The sequence below is a fragment of the Dasypus novemcinctus genome, chromosome 2 (assembly GCF_030445035.2).
Source record: "Dasypus novemcinctus isolate mDasNov1 chromosome 2, mDasNov1.1.hap2, whole genome shotgun sequence".
NCBI classification, from domain to species: Eukaryota; Metazoa; Chordata; class Mammalia; order Cingulata; family Dasypodidae; genus Dasypus; species Dasypus novemcinctus.
Genome location: NC_080674.1, coordinates 184265484 through 184285186, shown reverse-complemented (window position 1 = coordinate 184285186; position 19703 = coordinate 184265484). Strand labels below are relative to the sequence as shown.

General features: G+C 47.4%; 1 long non-coding RNA gene across 1 annotated transcript in view; it reads left to right on the top strand.

The window, feature by feature from the left end:
• The first annotated feature begins 387 nt into the window (after nt 1-387).
• The window catches only part of LOC101424576 (uncharacterized), a 29250-nt gene continuing 9934 nt past the window's right edge, over nt 388-19703 (top strand). The window contains exons 1-3 of the long non-coding RNA XR_009182021.2: nt 388-4271; nt 11394-11561; nt 18951-19087. This is a non-coding gene — a long non-coding RNA (uncharacterized lncRNA). The remainder of the gene's footprint in view (nt 4272-11393; nt 11562-18950; nt 19088-19703) is intronic.

The window sequence follows — 19703 nt, the reverse complement described above, 5'->3', positions numbered from 1 at the left end:
GTCCAAAGATAGAGGCCACCTGGCAGGCGGGAGGTGGCCGGGGCAGGCGGCGGTGACTCATCGGGCGCAGCAGGCAGCCTCGTGCAGAAGTGGGGGCGGGGAGCAATTGCCCTCCCCCTGCCACCAGCCGGGCGCTTACTCACGGCTCTGCCAGGCTCAGGAGCCAGAGAGCAGAGGCATCTGAGGACGAGGGACAGTCTATTTATGACCGCTTGGGCCCAAAGGTGATGACACAGGTGGCCTGCAGGGCTTGTTTATTTATTTATTTTTCTTTCATGCTCTTGCTTCCAAGCGGTGAGCTCTCTTCCCTGGGCTCGCCCATAAGAACGGAGTAGGTCCTCTTTAAACAGAGAGGAGCGCAACAACCCATCTTCTCCCTCCCCCCGCCACCTCCCTGCCAAGCCTCTGACTGAAATGCTAACATTAGCGGTGTGTTGCGTTGGCTTGAACTTGGTCCTCTCCTGGAGTTGTTTTTCCCCTGGGACCAAGTAAGGTGGGATGGCAAGGGTGCCACGTCAACGCTGGAGAGGAAAGCGGACGGGGCCGGCATGTTACAAAAGCCATCTTGCTGGAGACTCACAGCCCTGACTGTGTCTGTTCTAGAGAGGCTGAAAGGCTCACTCTGAGAGGGGATGGGATCCCCTCAATGGTCCAAAGAAAGGCCAGGATTCACACGCAGGACCGTCTGGCCCCAAAGGCCATCGCTCTTTCCACTTTATCCCCGTTGCCTCCCTCAACGCCTTCACGTCTTACTAAAAGGGCTGCCGGACGCACCACATTGCACCGTATTGGAATGACAGGTAAGCGTCATCTCCAGGGCCGAGGGAACCAGTTAAAGTGCAATGTCTCCTGGAAAACTGGTCTCTTTCATTGAACCACTGAAATCCAGAATGCGGGACTTCTCTTGCTAGTGGGGGGGAGGAAGGAATCAGCACAAAGACCAGAGGCCCACAGCTGAGGACGGCAGAGCAGATGGAATCTGGGTCCCTGAAGGGACACCCGAGCTGCTGAACCAGCCCCGGGACTATCTTATTCAGTGAGTCTTCTCTAGTACTCAGGCTACTTGTCAACTACAATGTTTTTCCTTTTCTTTTTGCTACTGCAAGCATCCTAGTTGACCACAGGCCACAGCAACTCTCAGCAATGACTCATGTTCTAGGGCCACCTCTTTCACATCCCTCTGATTCAGGCATTTCTGCCCCAGATCCTTCTGCTGAAGTTCAGAGCTGGAGAGCCTAGAGGTTCCTTATCCAGAGGATCCTGATTCCAAATAAAACTTCAAACTCAATTCAATCCTCCTCTCCCACCAGCTGCCATCCTGCCAACTGGGTAAAAGGCACCACTAGAAATCATGGCGTCCTCCTTGACTCTTGCTTCTCCGTATCCCACATCCCTTCAAACACCAAGTCCTGCTCTCCCTGCCCTCTAGTCGCCCAGAAATCCACCCCCCACTACTCCATCCCCTCGGCCCCTTCCCACTCTTTGCTTGCCTGTGGCTTCACCAGGGTCCTCACTCAGACCCTGTCTCCAACCCATCCTCCACCCCGGCCCAGAGAGAACTTTCTAAAGCACAAAACCAGTCCTATCTCCTCATGCTTAAAATCCTCCCATGGGTCTACATTTCATGAAGATAAAATCCAAATTCCTCAGCCTGACATCCAAGACCTTTTGTTAACTGATTCTGGCCCACTTCTCTAACCTTATCGGTAGCTCCTGCCTGAGACACAACCTGCTCTCCCTGCAAGGAGACACACTGGCAGCTCCTCAGAGCCCATCTTCAGGCATCTCCACCTCTGAGCAGGCTGTTCCCGCTGCCAAACTGCCCTCTCCTTGCCTTTTTGCTTATCAGCTCATTCTTCAAGCTCAACTCTTGCCTCCCACGCCCACACCTTCCCAGAGAGTGAGCTCAGGTGAGGGACCTCTGCCGGACTCCCACCCCCTCTGGGGTCCCTAATCACGCTGTGTCAGGTCAATCTATTTACAAGTCTCTCCCCACCATTAGCCTGCAATTCTTGAGGACTGGAACCCAGTTTTTTTAATTGTTTCATCCTTAACACCCAGGACAGTGCCTGGTGCAAGGTGGGTCCTAATAGAAATGTGTAGTGAATGAATATGAAGGGAGAAAATACTGCTAGGAAGGTGGGTGGCTTTCAATTAGTTGTTTTATTTTACCACCTTGGTCCTCCTTCCATGCAGTCCCTGAAGCATTTTTGGCAACAGCAAAAGGGAGAAGAAAAGGAGTCCCTCTTGGCTTTTGAGTTCCCAAGACTAGGCTCTCAGGAGAATGGAGTCAATTCAGGGCATAGCCAAAATAATTTTTTTAATTGGAAGAAGACACATCGTGAGAAAAGGCAGGCTCTGCCCACTCCCCTGCAGGCTAGAAAAAGGTTTCCCACCTTAATGTAAACCAGGGGCTATAGTTAAGAGTAGACTTATACTCATATTCTTTCATCAAAGTTACCACATTAATGCAAGGTATTAATAATAGGGGGTGTATGGAACTCCGTGTTTTCTGTGAATCTACAACTTCTCTAATTTAAAATATATGTGTATGTATTTTAAAAAAATGAAAGAGAAAAAGTATCTCCAGACTAGAAAGGGAATAGAATGAAATGAGGGCAACCACGTCCCTGAGAATGAAGCCTCCCTGCTCTGCTCCTGGCCCAGGTGTGGGGACAAAGGCAAAGTTCCCAGAGGCATGATGTGTGGGACGTCAGAGCATAAGGGAAGAGGGAGCCCCAGGGACACAGGGAGATGCAGGAGAGCGGAAGTGGTCATATGCCGTGTCACGGCTACGAGGGCCTCTGACACATCGAGAGTTTTCCACAATCCCAGAGCAGCACCATGATTCCTGTGAGCCCAGAATGTCACAGAGCCACAGGGTCACCTGACCTGAGGGCTCTTGCAGGCAAGAACAAGCGACAGCTCCCGGCAGCCTGCGCTGACCGATGACCCAGAACAATAAACACTGCAGACCAGTGACCTCCAAGAGCAGGCGGGCATCCTCCCATCACGTTTGCACACCCAGCCTAGATGCAATCTCTGGGAAAAGGCAGGATTTGCTTCGACTGAGACTGAACTGCTAGTACCCCAGCAGAACGGAGGCTCAGAATAGAAACTGAACTCAGGTATGATCAAGAAATTTCTATTCACCCCACACCTGAGTTTATGGGCTGAAACTCATATCCTCTACAAGCGAATGAGCACAGAAGCAACTCGGGCAGGGAAACCCACGTATTCGGAGCCGGGAGTTTGAGATCATTTGTTTCAAAGCAGTAGGTAACTACTAGAGCTGATAAGGTAGGCAAGTGTGAGACAGTGCAAAGTATTTTAAACTGGGGGAGTGAGCCTGACGGTTCTAGCCTGCTTCACAGAGGGTCTCAACCTGCGGGCTTGCAAGTCGTCCATCCGAGCTGCTGATTGGGAAACTTCGGGGTTTACAAAATCTATGTATCACCTGACGTTGGATACGAACTAATGTTTGATTTATTTCTGTCAAATGGGGGGTGGGAAGGCACAGGGGCTGACCGTTGCTGAGAACCTACAGAGCACAGGTTCCTGCCGGACGTTTGGCCGTAAGCATCTTACCTGATCCTCACAGTGGCCCTGAGGGGTCCAGGTAAGCCGCTCACCACCGACAGCCAGCCAGTAGAGGCAGGGCCAGGACCTGACGCAGCTCTGCCTCTGAAACCATCCGACACTGCAGGCCCCTGGTGCTGCTTTCACCAGCGGGCCTTCCCGACACAGGCAATCCACTGGGTGAGGACCGACAGTGAGGAAGTCAGAAAAAGCAAGCTGCTTTCTCACCCCCAGGGAAATATTCCTGATGTTGGTCCAGGCAGACCACGCCAGTGAAGGTGGAGCAGCTGCAAAACTGGCTATGAAAGAGATGGCGTTTTCCTATTTTTCTTTACCAACAGAACGCCTGTGTTACTGGGGATGGGGTGGGGTCCACCCACCCAGATTAAAACTACATTTCTCACCCTCCCTTCTCCCAAGGGGTGGCCAGTAAGATGTAGCTGGAAGTCATTGGGTGGGGTTTCTGGTACAGTTTGTCAAATGCTTACTGATTTGAGAGATGTGCTCTCTTGCACTCTTCCTTACCCCTTCTGGCTGCCTGGAATTGGACATGATGGCTGGAGCTGCAGTAGCATTTGATAACCATGAGATGATCTTGAAGATGGAAGTCACATTTTAAGGATAGCAGAACACAAAAATAGAAGGAGCCTTGGGTCTTTGGAAGAAATGACCAGGAACCACCATTCCAGCCTGTAAGGATTTGCATCAGGTCTTCTTTTTTGTTTTTTTAATTTATTAAAGTATATCACGCATATACAAACGTACATAAACAATAAGTATATAGTAATAGTTGTGAACTTACAAAACAAATATATATAACATCATACAGGACTCTCATACCTCACCCTATCATAAATAACTTATATTGTTGTTAAACATTTTTAACTAATGATTAAAGAGCACTGTCAAAATATTACTAGTAACCAAAGTATTTTCCCCAACCCACCCTATTATTATCTTTATATCATTTATATATTAACATTCATAAACAATACATGTAGAGTAAAAGTTGTGAACTTACAAAGCAAACAAGCATAACATCATACAGGAGTCCCATACACCCAACCCTCCACCAATACCGTCATTGTTGTGCAACATTTGTTACAAAGTATGAAAGAATATTGTCAAAATCTTACTACTATTTATAGTCCTTTTCTTATATTTGGTGTATTTTTCCCCCAACCCACCCTATTATTATTTTTAAGTATGTTTTTTTATGACGGAAGTTATAAACTTATAAAACAATCATCCACATGTGCAGAATTCCCAAACAACACCCTTCTATCAACACACCACACTGTAGTGGAACATTTATTACAAATAATATAATATAATCTGATTGTTATCATATCCATAGTGTACATTTGGCACATATTTTCCAAACTGCCCCATTATCGACACAGTACATCTTTCACATAGATGCAATTATACTATATTATTACTGCTAACCACAGTCCATAGGTCTGTGTATCTTTCCCATGCTTCTCCACATTCCCACCACCCTGCAATAGTGATGTAAATTTGCTCTAGCTAACAAAGGACACTTTTGCATCTGTACCATCAACCACAAAACTCATTCAGTTCCTAGACTATTCTCTAGTGTTCCGTCAATTGGTATTTACATACCTAGACTACCATTTTCAGCCATATCCCCGTTTATAAACTAGCTGTTACTATGTGTTACCATTCACTCTATACATTTCCACACTTTTACAGTAAAGCTAATTGAAAGTTTTACATACATTAAACATCAGTAGTCCATTTCAGTTCTCCTCTTATCTCCTTTAAGAATTCACCACCTACCACCAGGTCTTGAAGATATTTTCTTACAATTTCTTCTACAGCTTTGTGGTTCTTTCTTTTATTTTTAAGTTTTTGATCCATTTTGAGTTCATTTTTGGATAAGGTGTGAGATAGGGGTCCTCTTTCCTTCTTTTGGCTATGGATATCCAGTTCTTTCAGCACCATTTGTTGAATGGACTGTTCTGCCCCAGCTGTGTGGGTTTGACAGGCTAGTCAACAATCACTTGGCCATATATGTGAGGGTCTGTTTCTGAACCTTCAGTTTGGCTCCACTGGTCTATGTGTCTGTCTTTATGCCAGTACCATGCTGTTTTTACCACTATAGCTAGGTAATATAATTTATTTATTTTTATTTTTTATTTTTATTTATTTCCCTCTCCTCCCTCCCCCCCGCCCCAGTTGTCTGTTCTCTGTGTCCATTTGCTGCGTATTCTTCTTTTTGTCCATTTCTATTGTCAGCGGCACGGGAATCTGTTTCTTTTGTTGTCATTGTTGTTGCGTCATTTTGCTGTGTCAGCTCTCCGTGTGTGCAGCACCATTCTTGGGCAAGCTGCACTTTCTTTTGCGCTGGGTGGCTTTCCTTACGGGGTGCATTCCTTGCACGTGGGGCTCCTCTACATGGGGGGCACCCCTACATGGCACGGCACTCCTTGTGCGCATCAGCACTGTGCATGGGCCAGCTCCACATGGGTCAAGGAGGCCCGGGGTTTGAACCGCAGACCTCCCATGTGGTAGATGGACGCCCTATCCACTGGGCCAAGTCCGCTTCCCAGGTAATATAATTTAAAGTCTAGAGATGAGAGTTTGCTTTTCCTTTTTAAGATATTTCTGGCTATTCAGGACCCTTTAACCTTCCAAATAAATTTGATAATCATGTTTTCAATATTTAAAAATGCTGGTGGAATTTTTATTGGGATTGCACTGAATCTGTTTATCAATCTGAGTAGATTTGACATCTTAATATTTAGTATTCTAATATGTGAGCATGGAATGTTCTTCTGGTTATTTAGGCCTTTTTTTATTTCTTTATACATTGAGTTGCAGGTTTCTGAATATAAGTGCTTTATAGCATTGGTTAGGTTTGTTTCTGACTATTTGAGTTTTATCTGTCTTATTTTATTTTTATTATTTTCTGATACTTTTAGTTACTTTTATTGATACAATCTTCATTTCTAGACTCTCTTCTAGGCCTCTCTCTCCTATCTTTTCTTTTCAGGCTCTAGCACACCCATTAGAATTCCCTGAAAATCTGGTCTCTTGGTTAGAAATTCTGTTTCTGTTTATCTGTGAATATTCTAAACCTGCCCTCAGTTTTGAAAGACAATCTTGCTGGATATAGGATTCTTGGCTGGAAATTTTTCTCTTGTAGTATCTTAAATATATCATAACACTGTCTTCTTGCTTCCATGGTTTCTGGTGAGAAATCAGCACTTAATCTTATTGGGTATAACTTATACGTTATGCATTGCTTTTCTTTTGCTGTTCTCAGAATCCTCTCTTTGTCTTTGGCATTTCACATTCTGATGAGTATGTGTCTCAGAATTGACCTACTTGGAATTTTTTGGATGGCAGTACATTGTGTTTCTTGGATATGGATATCTATGTCCTTCAATAAGGTTGGGAAATTTTCTACCATTATTTCTTCAAATATTCTTTTAGCCCCTTTTCCTTTCTCTTCTCCTTCTGGGACACCCATGACACATACATTTGCACATCTTTTACTGTCATTTAGGTAACTGAGAACTTGTTCAATTTTTTCCATTCTTTTCTTCATCTGTTCTTTTGTATGTTCACTTTCAGAGGCCATTTCTTCAAGCTCACCAATCCTTTCTTCTGCCTCCTCAAATATGCTATTATATGATTCCAAAGTCTTTTTAATTTCATTTTCTTTCCCATAAGATCTGCTATTTTTCTACATATGCTTTCAAATTCTTCTTTGTGTTCATCCAATGTCTTCTTAATATCCTTTATCTGTTTAGTCTTCTCATTGATTTTATTAAGGAAATTTGTTTGAACATCTGTGATTAGTTGTCTCAACTCCTTTATATCATCTGGAAGCTTATCTTGTTCCTTTAACTGGGCCATATCTCCCTGTTTCTTGGTGTAGATTGCAATTTTTTGTTGGTGTCTTTGCATCTGGCTTACTAGAGTATTTATTCTGGGTGCAGTTTTTCTCTTTTGTTTAGTGCTTCCTGCCCTTTCTCCCTTGCTGGTTGTGTAGTAGGAACCAAGGATGTAGTTGGTGCTATAAGCTGTGGAGGGCCAAGCTGCCCTCATTGCCCCAGGGACCGTTAAAGCTTCTCCCACCTTTCTCCTTTGCCAGGGGTAGGGACAGAGTCACAGTTGTGTGGAATAATCCCACTTGTGCAGGCCTAGACTGTAGTTGCCCAGAGAGACCGATGAAGCTTCACTCCCCTTTCTCCCCTGCCTGGGGCAGGGATGAAGCTGCAACTGTGGGCAGCAATCTATGTAGTGTGGGTCCAAATTGACCGCAGTTGCCCTGGTAGACTTCCCATGATTCAGCCTGTGGCAGCCAAAGCTATCTGCAGTTACCTGGATAGGCTGGTGCAGGGACCGCCAGCCTCCTCTCTGCCAGAGTTGGGGCTGAAGCCTAGGCTAGGGCTGCAGGCTGATCTGGTTGAAAGAAACTGGTTCCTATAGTCACTGTGATTTTCAGTCAGCCAGGCTTCCCCTCATGCTGGGGGCAGAGTAAAAATGGCAGCTACTGGCCTCTTTCTGACTTGGACAGGTTCAAACTTCAGCTGTTCTTAGGATTATACTTTAGCCTGCTGAATTTACTCATCAGTAGCTGAAGCTGGTGCCCAATTGTCTCCTCCTCCACCGTTTTTGGGAAGTAGAGCTTCCAATTCCAGCTGCAGAACAGCTCCTGAGGCAGCTCGTGCCTCCAGTGGAGGACGGGCACTGGCCTCTGTGGCATGGAGCGCTCTACTCACAAATCTCTGCAGATGGGCAGTCTCTTCCTTCCATTCCTTCAAGGATGTGGCAGGATGCTCTTCTGGTCTCCTGGAGTCCCCAAATAGGTGCTTCAGCTAGCTCCAGAGAGCTCTGGGTGTTTACTAACCGCCCTGTAGCAGGAGCTGACTCTAGGAGCTCCTCAATCCACTACCATCTTGCTGGTTGTTCCAGGTCTTCTTTTATATGAGACAAAATTACATTCTTATCTTGTTTAAGCCACTGTTATCTGGGATTCTCTTCCATGTACCTGATATTACTAATCCTAAGCAATATACTTGCTTTGTTAGTAAGGTATTTAAGCAGGATTTTTAGATTTCATCTTCAAATTGTTAGGACACTAGACTTGCAAATAATGATTTTCCATTATATGCCTCTTAGTTAAAAAGTCATTAGCTTACTGTCCAGAGGGGGATTAAAATTCACCTAGCACCTACGTTCTTGACTCATGGCGAAATTGTGGGATGGAATTATCAGCCCATTTTACAGATGAGGAGGTGGATGCTTAGACACATTATACCATTATTTAGGGAGACACCAGATTGGAACCCAGGCCTAATTGACGCTACAGCACATACTTTTTGTTGCTTTCCACTGCCCCCTGGCTCTAGAGTACTGAATTCAGATTCACACAGAAGGTGGGGCTGGTCAGACCAGGCCCTGGAACAGGGTGCCCCTTTGGCCATCAAATCTTCCTACTGAAGCCACCGGCCAAAGCCCTCTCCATTCCGAGGTGGCTGAAGCCGATGGCCCAGCTGGCTGCCCTCGCCCTAACTCACTGCCGTCCTGTTTGCTGGCCATCTGGCCCTCATTTCTGTGAGTCTCCCACTGTCCCTCTCCAAGGGTGCTCCTAAAGGGACAGGGGCCCTCCTTGGTTTCAGCAAAGGCCCTCCACTCCCAAGCCAAACCATTCCAGCTTCTACCAGGGCTAGCCTGAGAAAAGGCCAAAACAGCAGGGGTTTTCAGTAGAAACATGTCTATTTCTAACTTCATATTAGTGTCCATAAAGATTACCTGTTCCAAGCCAACACGGTCCCACCCCCTGGCAGAAATACAATCAGAGCAGCCTGACTCCTCAGCAGGCTCAGAATAGTCTCCACCCAAGCTTGTTTTATCTTTCACGAACTCTTCTGTCTGTCCCAGGAGAGACTTGGAAACACACTCTTTCCAGGAGCTAGTGGATAATTAACCCAAATTAGGAGAGAGTTATGTGATGCTGAATTGGGAACAGGAAGGTTCATTTGAAAGGGAAAAAAAAATAGTGTTCTTTGTAACCAGGACAAGGCTAAACATGCCTTCTTTCTATTGGTCCAAATCTATGCCAGCCTCCCACTGGCATCTGTGGGTGAGCTGAGAACAAGCTATGGATTTCTATAGAGACTGTCACCATGGTACTGGATGCCTTATTCTGCTTTTTCAGGAGGAAAAATAATCAAAAGGTCAAAAGAAAATCTAGCATGGGCTTTTTCAATCAGCAAATATTTGCTAGGGCTTTAGCGTAAGCCTGCCTTACAATGCATTCAATGCTGGTAATGACAAGATGCGCTGGGACAGCGCGTGGGGCAGCCCACCATGAACCAAGCTCAAGGCTAGGCACTGGCCACCCAGGATCTGATTAACCTCTCACAGTGGCCTTGGAAGGGCCACATTCTAACCCTCATTTTGTCATTGGGAAGAAGAAGCTTAAAGAAGTTGCCCAAGTGCATGCAGAAAGTGGGTTCAGGGTTGTGGTACTAGACCAGGCTGAGTCCCACTTAGAAATAAAAGGTGCATGCAGAGGGGATTCTGAATATAAGTTAATAAACCTTCTAATCACAGAGCCATAGAGCAGGTCAGGGAAACCAAACAGGGCGTTGCGAACCAGGGACCAGCCTCAGGGAGAACTCCTTACCCACACTGGTCTGAGGGGCAAAGAAAGAGAACTGTCCCCAGAGCTCAGGGTTGCAGATAGAAGGGACCCTGGGTTTGGGGCAGGACAGAAAAGTGGATGGAAGAGTGGGCAGAAGAGTGGACAGTTGTGGTGGCAAATGAGTCACCAGCACAGATACTCTTAGATATGGGTCACAGTCTGCCCCCCTGGGTGATGGGGTGACAAGTCCCATCCAAACCACATGACTGAGAAGTAAGGAGCAGGGGACTTCCCTGGAGCAGTCAGCTATCATGCACCAAAGCTGGGTAACCGCCACGGCACTCAGTGGCTGCCACAAATGACGCTCGTGCACCTGGGCGCAAATCATAGGACCCTCTGGCCTTGGTTCGGGGCTGCAGGTCTGGTTTGGATCTGCACCATGTGACTTCTCATCCTGTGGAGTCCTGGAGACGTGGTTACCTTATCGCAGGTAACAAGGGTGCAAAAGACCACAGCAGACCGCACAAGCACATTGGGGCCCCTGTGGGTGTGAACCCCTTGTAAAGCGGGCCCCTTGGAGATGGGGTTTTTAGTTAAGATCTACCTGAATGAGGGTGAATCTTCATCTGGATTCCTGAGGCCCCAGGAAGGAGCCAGAAGCCAGAAATCCGGGGAAACCAGAAGAGCAGGGAGAGAGGAGAGGACGTGGCCAATGACAGAACAGCCAAGGAACGCAGGGAACCCAGCGAACGGCGACTGCCAGCCCCGGAGCATCGCAGGCGTGGGGCAGAGAGCCTGCCTTGCAGATTGCTCAATTTGGAACTTCTAGCCTCAAAACCGTGAGCCAATAAATTCCCACTGTTTAAGCCAACCCATTGTGTGGTGTTTGTGATAGCATCTCTCGTCAACTAAGACAAAAATAATAGCATCAGGAACACAATCATGATCTCCTGTCAAAAGGCAGCTGTGGGACTCAAAGCCTGGTCTATTTGATGGGACTATTATTTCTACATACCATGTCACCTCCAGAAACAAATATTGAAGTGGTTTCATCAATATATCAATGCCTGATACATAAACTAATTTTCAGTTCTCTTCCGTCTCCCGAGTTGAGGCCCAAGCACAATTTTGATAAGCCACAGCACTCAGTTACTCCAATTGGATTTTTTTTTTTTTTTGTTTTTTGTAGGATGGTGAAAATCCACAAGGAAAATAACTCCTAAAAAAATGGTGCCAAAGCATAAAGGCAGATCGTGGAATTCATGATGATGATGACCCATCAGTATCTATGAATATTTGATCAGGGCAGTTTCTGGGCATGGGGCCTGGAATTTCCAGGCCAACATGGTTTGAGCTTGTAAGTAATGTGCATGCAGGAATGAAGTTGATTCCGTCAGTGGGCATTCCCCCGCCTGAAATTTCTGCTGCCCCAACTTGGAGCAGGTGGCAGGTCAAGTAAAGCCACCGAGAGGCCAAGAGCAGAGGCAGCGGCTCACCACCTGCTCTCCTCCCTGCCTCCTGCAGCTCTGGAGGGCTCCAAATGGCCAGTGCTTCCCCTGGCGCTGATCTGAGACGGCGCCACTAACGAGAGCCAGAAGCCACTTAGCCTGCTAGGGAAGAGCCGGGATAGCATGAACCCATCCCCAGGAGCCAAGCTGTCTTCCAGTCCCTCCCAGCGAGGACTCTGGGAGCAGCTCAGGTTTCCGGCTGGGTGAGGATGGCTCAAGCTGGGCCTCTGTATGCAGATCCTGTTACACGCTAGGGGTCCCTGCCTAAGCCGGGGATGCTCAGTCAGAGAAGGTCAGGCTTTGGTTTTCTGGGGAAGGCTGGTTGATGAGCCCTGGCTGTGTCCATTGCTGCAACCAGGCCTTTTTTTTTTTTTAAAGATTTATTTTATTTATTTATCTACCCTCCCTTGCTGTTTTGTGCTCGCTGTCTGCTCTCTGTGTCCATTCACTGTGTGTTATCTGTGTCTGCTTGTCTTCTCTTTAGGATGCACTGGGAACTGAACCTGGGACCTCCCATGCAGGAAACTGGCACTCTATCACTCGAGCCACCTCCACTCCCTGCTTTGTTGTCTCTCTCATTGTGTTTCTTCTTTGTGTCTCCTTGTTGCATCATCTTGTTGCTTCAGCTCACTGCACCAGCCTGTTGCACCAGGGCGCTATCTTGCTTGTCTTCCCTAGGAGGCACCAGAAACCGAGACTGGAACCTCCCATGCTCTCCTGCAGTAGGCAGGAGCTCAATCACTTGAGCCACATCCACTTCCCCGTCCAGGTGTACTGCTGCTCCTTGAGCCTTCAATTAAGAGGAATGCCAGGAAGATGGGCAGATGGGTTTTTAAATTTCTGAATTTTATTGTGGTTATATATATATATCACAAAATTTCCCATTTTAACCACTTTTAATTACATTCACAATGTTGTTCTACCATCACCACCACCCATTACCAAAACTTTCTCATGACCACAATTAGAAATGCTGTGCCCAGTAAGCAGTAAGTCTTCATTCCCCTTCTCCCCAGCCTCAGGTAAACTGCAATCTGTTTTCTGTCTCTATGAATTTGCTGATTCTAGATCATTCACATAAGTGCAATCATATGATATTTGTCTTTTGGGGTCTGGCTTATTTCACTTAATATGCTGTCTTTGAGGTTCATCCATGCAGTCCCATCTGTCTGAACTTCTTTCTTTTTTATGGCTGAATAATATTGCATTATGTGTATAGACCACATTTTGTTTTTCTGATCATTTGATGGACACTTGGGTTGGGTTTGCATTTTTGGCTCTTTGAATAAGGCTGCTGTGAGCATTGGTGTGCTAGTAGCTTCTCAAGCCCCTGTTCTCTTCCTTCAGGCATATACCTGTAAGTGTGGTTGTTTGGTCATATGGCCATTTTATGCTTAACTTTTTGGGGAACCACCAAAGCGGTTTCCCCAGTGGTTGCACCATTTTCTATCCCCACCAACAACACATAAATATCCCTATTTCTCTGCATCCTTGCTGACTGTTTTTTTTTTTTTAATAGTAGCCATCTACTACAGAAATGGTGCGAAGCAGTATCTCATTGTGGTTTTGGTTTGCATTTCCTTGATCGCTAATACTGCTGCGCCTCTCTTCGTGTGCTCACTGGCCATTTGTTTATCTTTATTGGAGAAATGTCTGTTCAAGTGCTGTGCCCATTTTTAATTGGGTTGTTTGCCTTTTCATCATGGAGTGATAACCATTCTTTATATATCAGGCAGACCTGGTCTTCATCCTAGATCTCCTACTTCCTAACTCTGTGACTTGATTACATAACTTAGCCTCTGTGAGTCTCTGTTCCTCATCTTTAATGGGGTGATAATAAAAGGACCTAGCTTTACATTTTTTAAACCATCTTGTAGAGAAAGAAACATAAAAGAAAGCCCGGAGATCATGTGTCAATACCTGAAGACGTTTTTGTTTGTCAGAACTGGAGAGAGGCGTTACTAGAATCTAGCAGTAGAGACCAGAGATGCTGCTAAACCTCCTGCAGTGCACAGGACAGGCCCCACCACAAGAATGGTCCTGCCCAAAACGTCAAGTGCGAGCTTGAGACACCCTGCTCTAGAGGGAGGGACAAGGGCTCCCGAAGCTGAGAGGGTTTATTTTTCATCTCACGTTTCTTTGGTGTTTGAGTGAGTTACTTTAATAGCTCCCCAAAATCTGCCAGCTCTAAACCACAGGACGATGCACACCAAGTGACCAGCACACAGTAGGTCTGGAGAGGTGTCCTTTCCTTGTCAGAGTTTCACCTTCCACGTCTGCAGGATGGGCATGCTGCTGTTTGGCTCTTAGGGTGGCCGCCAGGCTCTCTGAGCAGGCAGCGTGTGGCGAGTCACCCAGCTGAGTTAGCTGTGGCCACTGTTGGGGGACAGCCCCAGGGATGCGTCTGGTGTGCCCGAGGTCAGGGCGCGCATCAGTGGGGAGGTGGGCTTCAGCTGCTCGCACTCAGGGGCCATGGCGCCTGCAGCAGCCAGAGGCCAGGGGAGGATGGGGCTCCTTGGAAAAACTCAGGCGTGTCCAATGCGGAACAGAGGGTTCCACTCGGAGGAGTGTCCAGCTGGGGGCCACGCACACCCCAGCTCCTACCCCTGCCGGTTTCCGCAAAGCAGGTCCAGTTATTCGGGAAAGTTTCTCTTTTCCTACATGCCTGACAACCAAAACCTAACCGAGGGACGGTTGCCATTGACTCCTATACATACACGTTATGCAGAGGTTTTCCTCTTTAACACTCACCCCAGCAAACAATTAGAAATCGTCGTTTTACAGGTAGGGAAACTGAGGCTCAAAAAGGCAAAGTGGCAGCGGACTTGACCCAGTGGTTAGGGCGTCCGCCTACCACATAGGAGGTCCGCGGATCAAACCCTGGGCCTCCTTGACCCGTGCGCAGCTGGCCCACGTGCAGTGCTGATGCGCGCAAGGAGTGCGTCCCCCGCGTAGGGGAGCCCCACGCGCAAGGAGTGCGCCCGTGAGGAGAGCCGCCCAGCGCGAAAGAAAGTGCAGCCTGCCCAGGAATGGTGCCGCCCACATGGAGAGCTGACACAGCAAGATGACGCACACAACAAGATGCTGACAACAACAGAAGCGGACAAAGAAGACGATGCAGCAAATAGACACAGAGAACAGACAACAGGGGTGGGGGAGAGAAATCAATCAATTAATCAATCAATCTTAAAAAAAAAAAAAGGCAAAGTAAGATCCTCATGGTTCCTGAGCTGTGATTCAGGCCCAGCCCTCTGACTCTGGGGCGAGGCTGATAACCGCTTCACCAGTCTGCTCGTCTGCTCAGCACCAGACACATCTTATCCTTTTCTCTGCCACTGGTTGTTCTTTTGCTGAAGATGAAGTCCCCACAAGCCTGGAGGGCCCCTGGCTGCTCCCCAGACCAGGGGCCCTTCGAAAAGACACACCCTGAGTTTGAAAGGCCACACCTTAGCCTGGAAGGAAGCATCTGGGGCCATTGCCAAAGCTGATTTAGTTTTCCGTGGCACTGAGCCTGACTTGGCTGAGCTTTTGTCAGACAGGGTTGCCAGATAAAATATAGGACGTCCGGTTTAATGTTCCGTGCAATATTTGGGACATACTTATACTAAAAATTATTCATCATTTAAATTCAAATTTAACTGAGCAAATTTTTAAAAACTCTATTTTTATTTGCTAAATAGGCAGCCCTAAGGTCAGAGCAAGGAGATTAACTGCTCTATCCCAAGGAGCTGACCTCATCTGAGAGTGATTTTGCATTTGTTTGACCGAAAGTCTTGCTCACTTAACCCAGGAGCTTGGTTACAGCTGGGAGCCTGAGGTAGTCACTGCCCCTGACAGTTTTAGAAAACTTCAGGTTTCTGGGGTTTACCCAGGCTGATGGGAGGCGCTTCTCTGGGGACTGTTTGCCACGGTCCCCATGGAGGAGAAGGGGTTGAGAGCAGAGAGCAGAAGCCAGTGGAATTTAAGCGTCAGGGTCCCTCTCTAACATAGGCCACTTCTGAGGCTCTTACTTAAAAAGGGACCACAAATTGTAGAGGCATCAGGCGTCACCAAAGCTGGACTGGCCCTGGCTGAGAGGGAAGCACCTCCTCAGTTTGGGAAGCCAACAGTTGATACTGTTTATTGAGCAGCTACTATGTGCCCAGCTGTGAGCATTCTTACCCCTGGAACAGGACTCATTGTGGACATTGTGCCAATGAAGAAACAGAGGCTCAGAGTGGTGGAGTAACTCTCCCAATGTCACACAGCTATTGGGGGTAAGGAAAGGATTTGAACCCCAGTGAAATTCCCCGCACTGTGAGGATAGTAGCTGTGGGGCTTGTGGGAAGGGGAAAGTCGCCTCCCAGGGCAGCCTGTTGCTGCTGGTGTCAGCGCCGCAGGAAGGGGACTATTTCCTGAGGGAGGGTTCAGAGCAGGAGTGGGGTTCTGGGGGTACAAAGGAAAAGTTTCAGAATTATGCTCCACACTAAAAATACCATCAAGCACCACTTTTGTTCCAGGCCTGGTTGCTAAGAGACCACACGCGCACCATCCCGTTGGATTCTCACAGCAACCCTGGGAAGTCAGTGTGATTCTGAGCTGCATTCTTCAGAAGTAAAATGGCTCAAAGAGGGGATGTGGGTGCCCAAGAGCACCCACGAGATAAGTGCAACTAGATTTAAGTCCAGGTCTTCTGCCAGGAAGGAGGTGGCAAGGGCCGCCTCCTGGGTAGGTCAGGAACTACTGTGGTTCCCTATGGAAGCTGTGACAAAGGACCATGAACTGCGTGGCTTTAAACAACTCATGTGGGAAGTGGACTCGGCCCAGGGGTTAGGGCGTCCGCCTACCACACGGGAGGTCCACGGTTCAAGCCCCGGGCCTCCTTGACCCGTGTGGAGCTGGCCCATGTGCAGTGCTGATGCGCGCAAGGAGTGCCCTGCCACGCAGGGGTGTCCCCCGCGTAGGGGAGCCCCACGCGCAAGGAGTGCGCCCCGTAAGGAGAGCCACCCAGTGCGAAAGAAAGTGCAGCCTGCCCAGGAATGGCGCCACAAACACGGAGAACTGACACAACAAGATGATGCAACAAAAAGAAACATAGATTCCTGTGCCACTGACAACAACAGAAGCAGATAAAGAAGATACAGCAAATAGACACAGAGAGCAGACAAGTGGGGTGGGGGGGGGGCGGGGAGGGGAGAGAAATAAATAAATAAATAAATCTTTAAAAAAAACAAAACAAACAAACAACAACAACAAAAACGGGTATTAGCTCAGCCCCTGCAATTTGGAGGCTGTTACAGTCCTTGGCCCACCTGGACTAATATTCTGGGTGACTCAGACTCACTCTTTGAGTATTGGCTTAAATGTCCCTTTGTCCTTTGGGCTGACCAGCCCGGCTGCTGCAGGTGCCTGGGGGTGGGACAGTGGCAGTGTGGACACAACCATGGACCGTGTCTGTGGCTCACCCTGGATTAAGGCCAGGGTAAGGCAGACAGGCCCTCATGCTGAATTTGCACGCAGCTGGCCTATCTTGGGGCTTTTGACCAATTTCCTTGAAACATTTAAATGGTATTTGCAGCAAGAGGAATTTAGGTTTCCTAAAGACAAGGCCATGAACCCAGTGACTGGCTGAACCAGGTTCCTTTCCTAGAAGAGAGGCCAAAGCTTCTCTGATGTGGTTATAAGGGCCAGCTTTAAAAGCAACAACAAAAGAACAAATCAATTTTAGTCACACATAATAGTAACGCATATACTCCACCCAAAGTGTACAGTCGGTGGTATTGTGCATTTATCACTTCATTATTAGAGCGTTTTCATTATTTAAATAATAAACAAAAAACAGACAAAATAATTCATCACCTCTCAATCTCTCCATGCTTCCCCCGCTGTACAGAGCTGCTATTTCTGGCTATTTTGTGCATATTTATTTATTTTAAAGCAGTTTTATTGAGATATATTCACATACCATACAATTTATCCGAAGTGTATAATCAATGGCTTTTCATATAATCACCATGTTGTGCATCCATCACCATGAAAAAGTTTTGAACAATTTCATCAGGCCAAAAAGAAACACTCCACACTCTGTAAGGGCCCTCTCGATTGCACAAATCAAGGCTTTCGATTGGCGTCTTCGAGGCTTGTCTTCTGTGGCTGGCTGGAATTATTTATTTGCTCACCTGACTTGCACTAAGCACCTTCTCTGCAGGGGACCCTGCACTGGGCACTGAGAATACAGAGAATAACACCCAGCGGCTGCCCTCGTGGAGCTTACAGTCTAACGGGGAACCAGGCTTCACTAGAACCCAAGGTGCTGAGGGCTAGGATGAGCCTTTCTCTCCGCAGGGGGGACTCTTGCCCAAGGGCCTCAACCAGGGCTGCCCGGGGGCAGACAGACCCGACTGCAACCTGAAGAAAGAGCCGAAGTTAGCCTGGAGAAGAAAAGAAGTGGGGACAGGTGGAATGTGTCAAGACGGAAGAGTGAGGGGGTGTCGAATATTTGGGGAACTAACTTTAACCTAGGGTGGAGCCTGCAAATATGAATAACTCCCAGTCAATCCAATCCCATCCTGCATTCCTTGAGAGGTGGCACCAGCCATCGCACCAGGCATATTTCATCTTCATAAGAAATCTGAGGTACTCGCTATTGCTCTATTTTATGGATGCATTAGCATTGGCGTTATTATCACCATTACCATCATCATCATCATCGCAGATATTTCTTGACCACTGTATTAGTCAGCCAGAGGGGTGCTGATGCAAAATACCAGAAATCAGTTGGTTTTCATAAAGGGTATTTATTTGGGGTAGGAGCTTACAGCTACCAGGCCATAAAGCACAAGTTCCTTCCCTCACCAAAGTCTATTTTCACGTGTTGGAGCAAGATGGCTGCCAACGTCTGTGAGGGTTCCGGCTTCCTGGGTGCCTCAGGGCTCAGCAACTCTTTTCTCCACAAGGTCAGCTGTAGACTATCAGGCGAATGGCTCTGTCTCTCTCCCTGGGGCTCCAGCTTAAGTCTTCAGCATCAAACTCCAACATTAAAAGCCCTTACATCAAAAGCGCCAACTCTGTCCTTTGCCATGCCTCTTATCTGTGAGTCCCAATTGACATGGCCCAATCAAAGCCCGAATCATAACTTAATCATGCCCAGGAACAGACCTGATTACAAACAATCCAATACCTATTTTTGGAATTTGTAACTATATCAAACTGCTATAACCACCCACCATATATCTATTTGGTCTCTTCTCTTTCCCCAGGAAGAGATGATCCAAGTCTCCATGCAGTCTTCCTCCATCCTGGCCTGAGCCTTAGGAAGCAGGATTCCCCAATCCCTATTCCCCCAGCTCATGGGGGGACTGGTCAGGGGTCCTTCCATCTTCTGCCACAGTGATTGGTAAGTCTCCTCTTGGGGCTCTTCCCCAGTACCTCTCCTCATTTCCCAGCCTCTGCATGTAAGAGAGCCCCAGGACTCAGGCTTTAGCCTTTTGCTTCTCAATGATTTGCAGCAGATGCATGGATTTCTAGCCCATCAATATCAGTGGTTCTCTGCCCTGGCTGAACAACGGAATTACTTGCGAGCTTTCAAGCCTCCCAGTGCTCACACCGCATGGCCAATCAGTCATAACAGGATCTCTGAAGACTAGAGTATCCATCGTTTTTAAAGCTCCCCACATGAGTCCATGGAATCTGGGGCCACAAACCCCCCTTGGACACCAGGGAAGACATAGGGAGCCTGGTTAGGAGGCCCTGCAACACCAGGAGATTGTGGGGACTTCAAAGAGGATGGTGGCAGTGGATGTGATGAGAGGTGGAGTCTGGATATATTTGAATATAGAGTGAACTGGATTTTCTGGGGTATTGAGTGTGAGCTATGAAAGCAAGGAGGAATCAAGGTTTCAGCCTGAGCACCCGGAAGGATGGAGGGGCCACACACTAGGATGGGGGTGTCATGGGAAGAGCAGGTTTGGAGGTTGTCAGGAATTTTATTTAGGCCAGGTTAAATTGGAGAT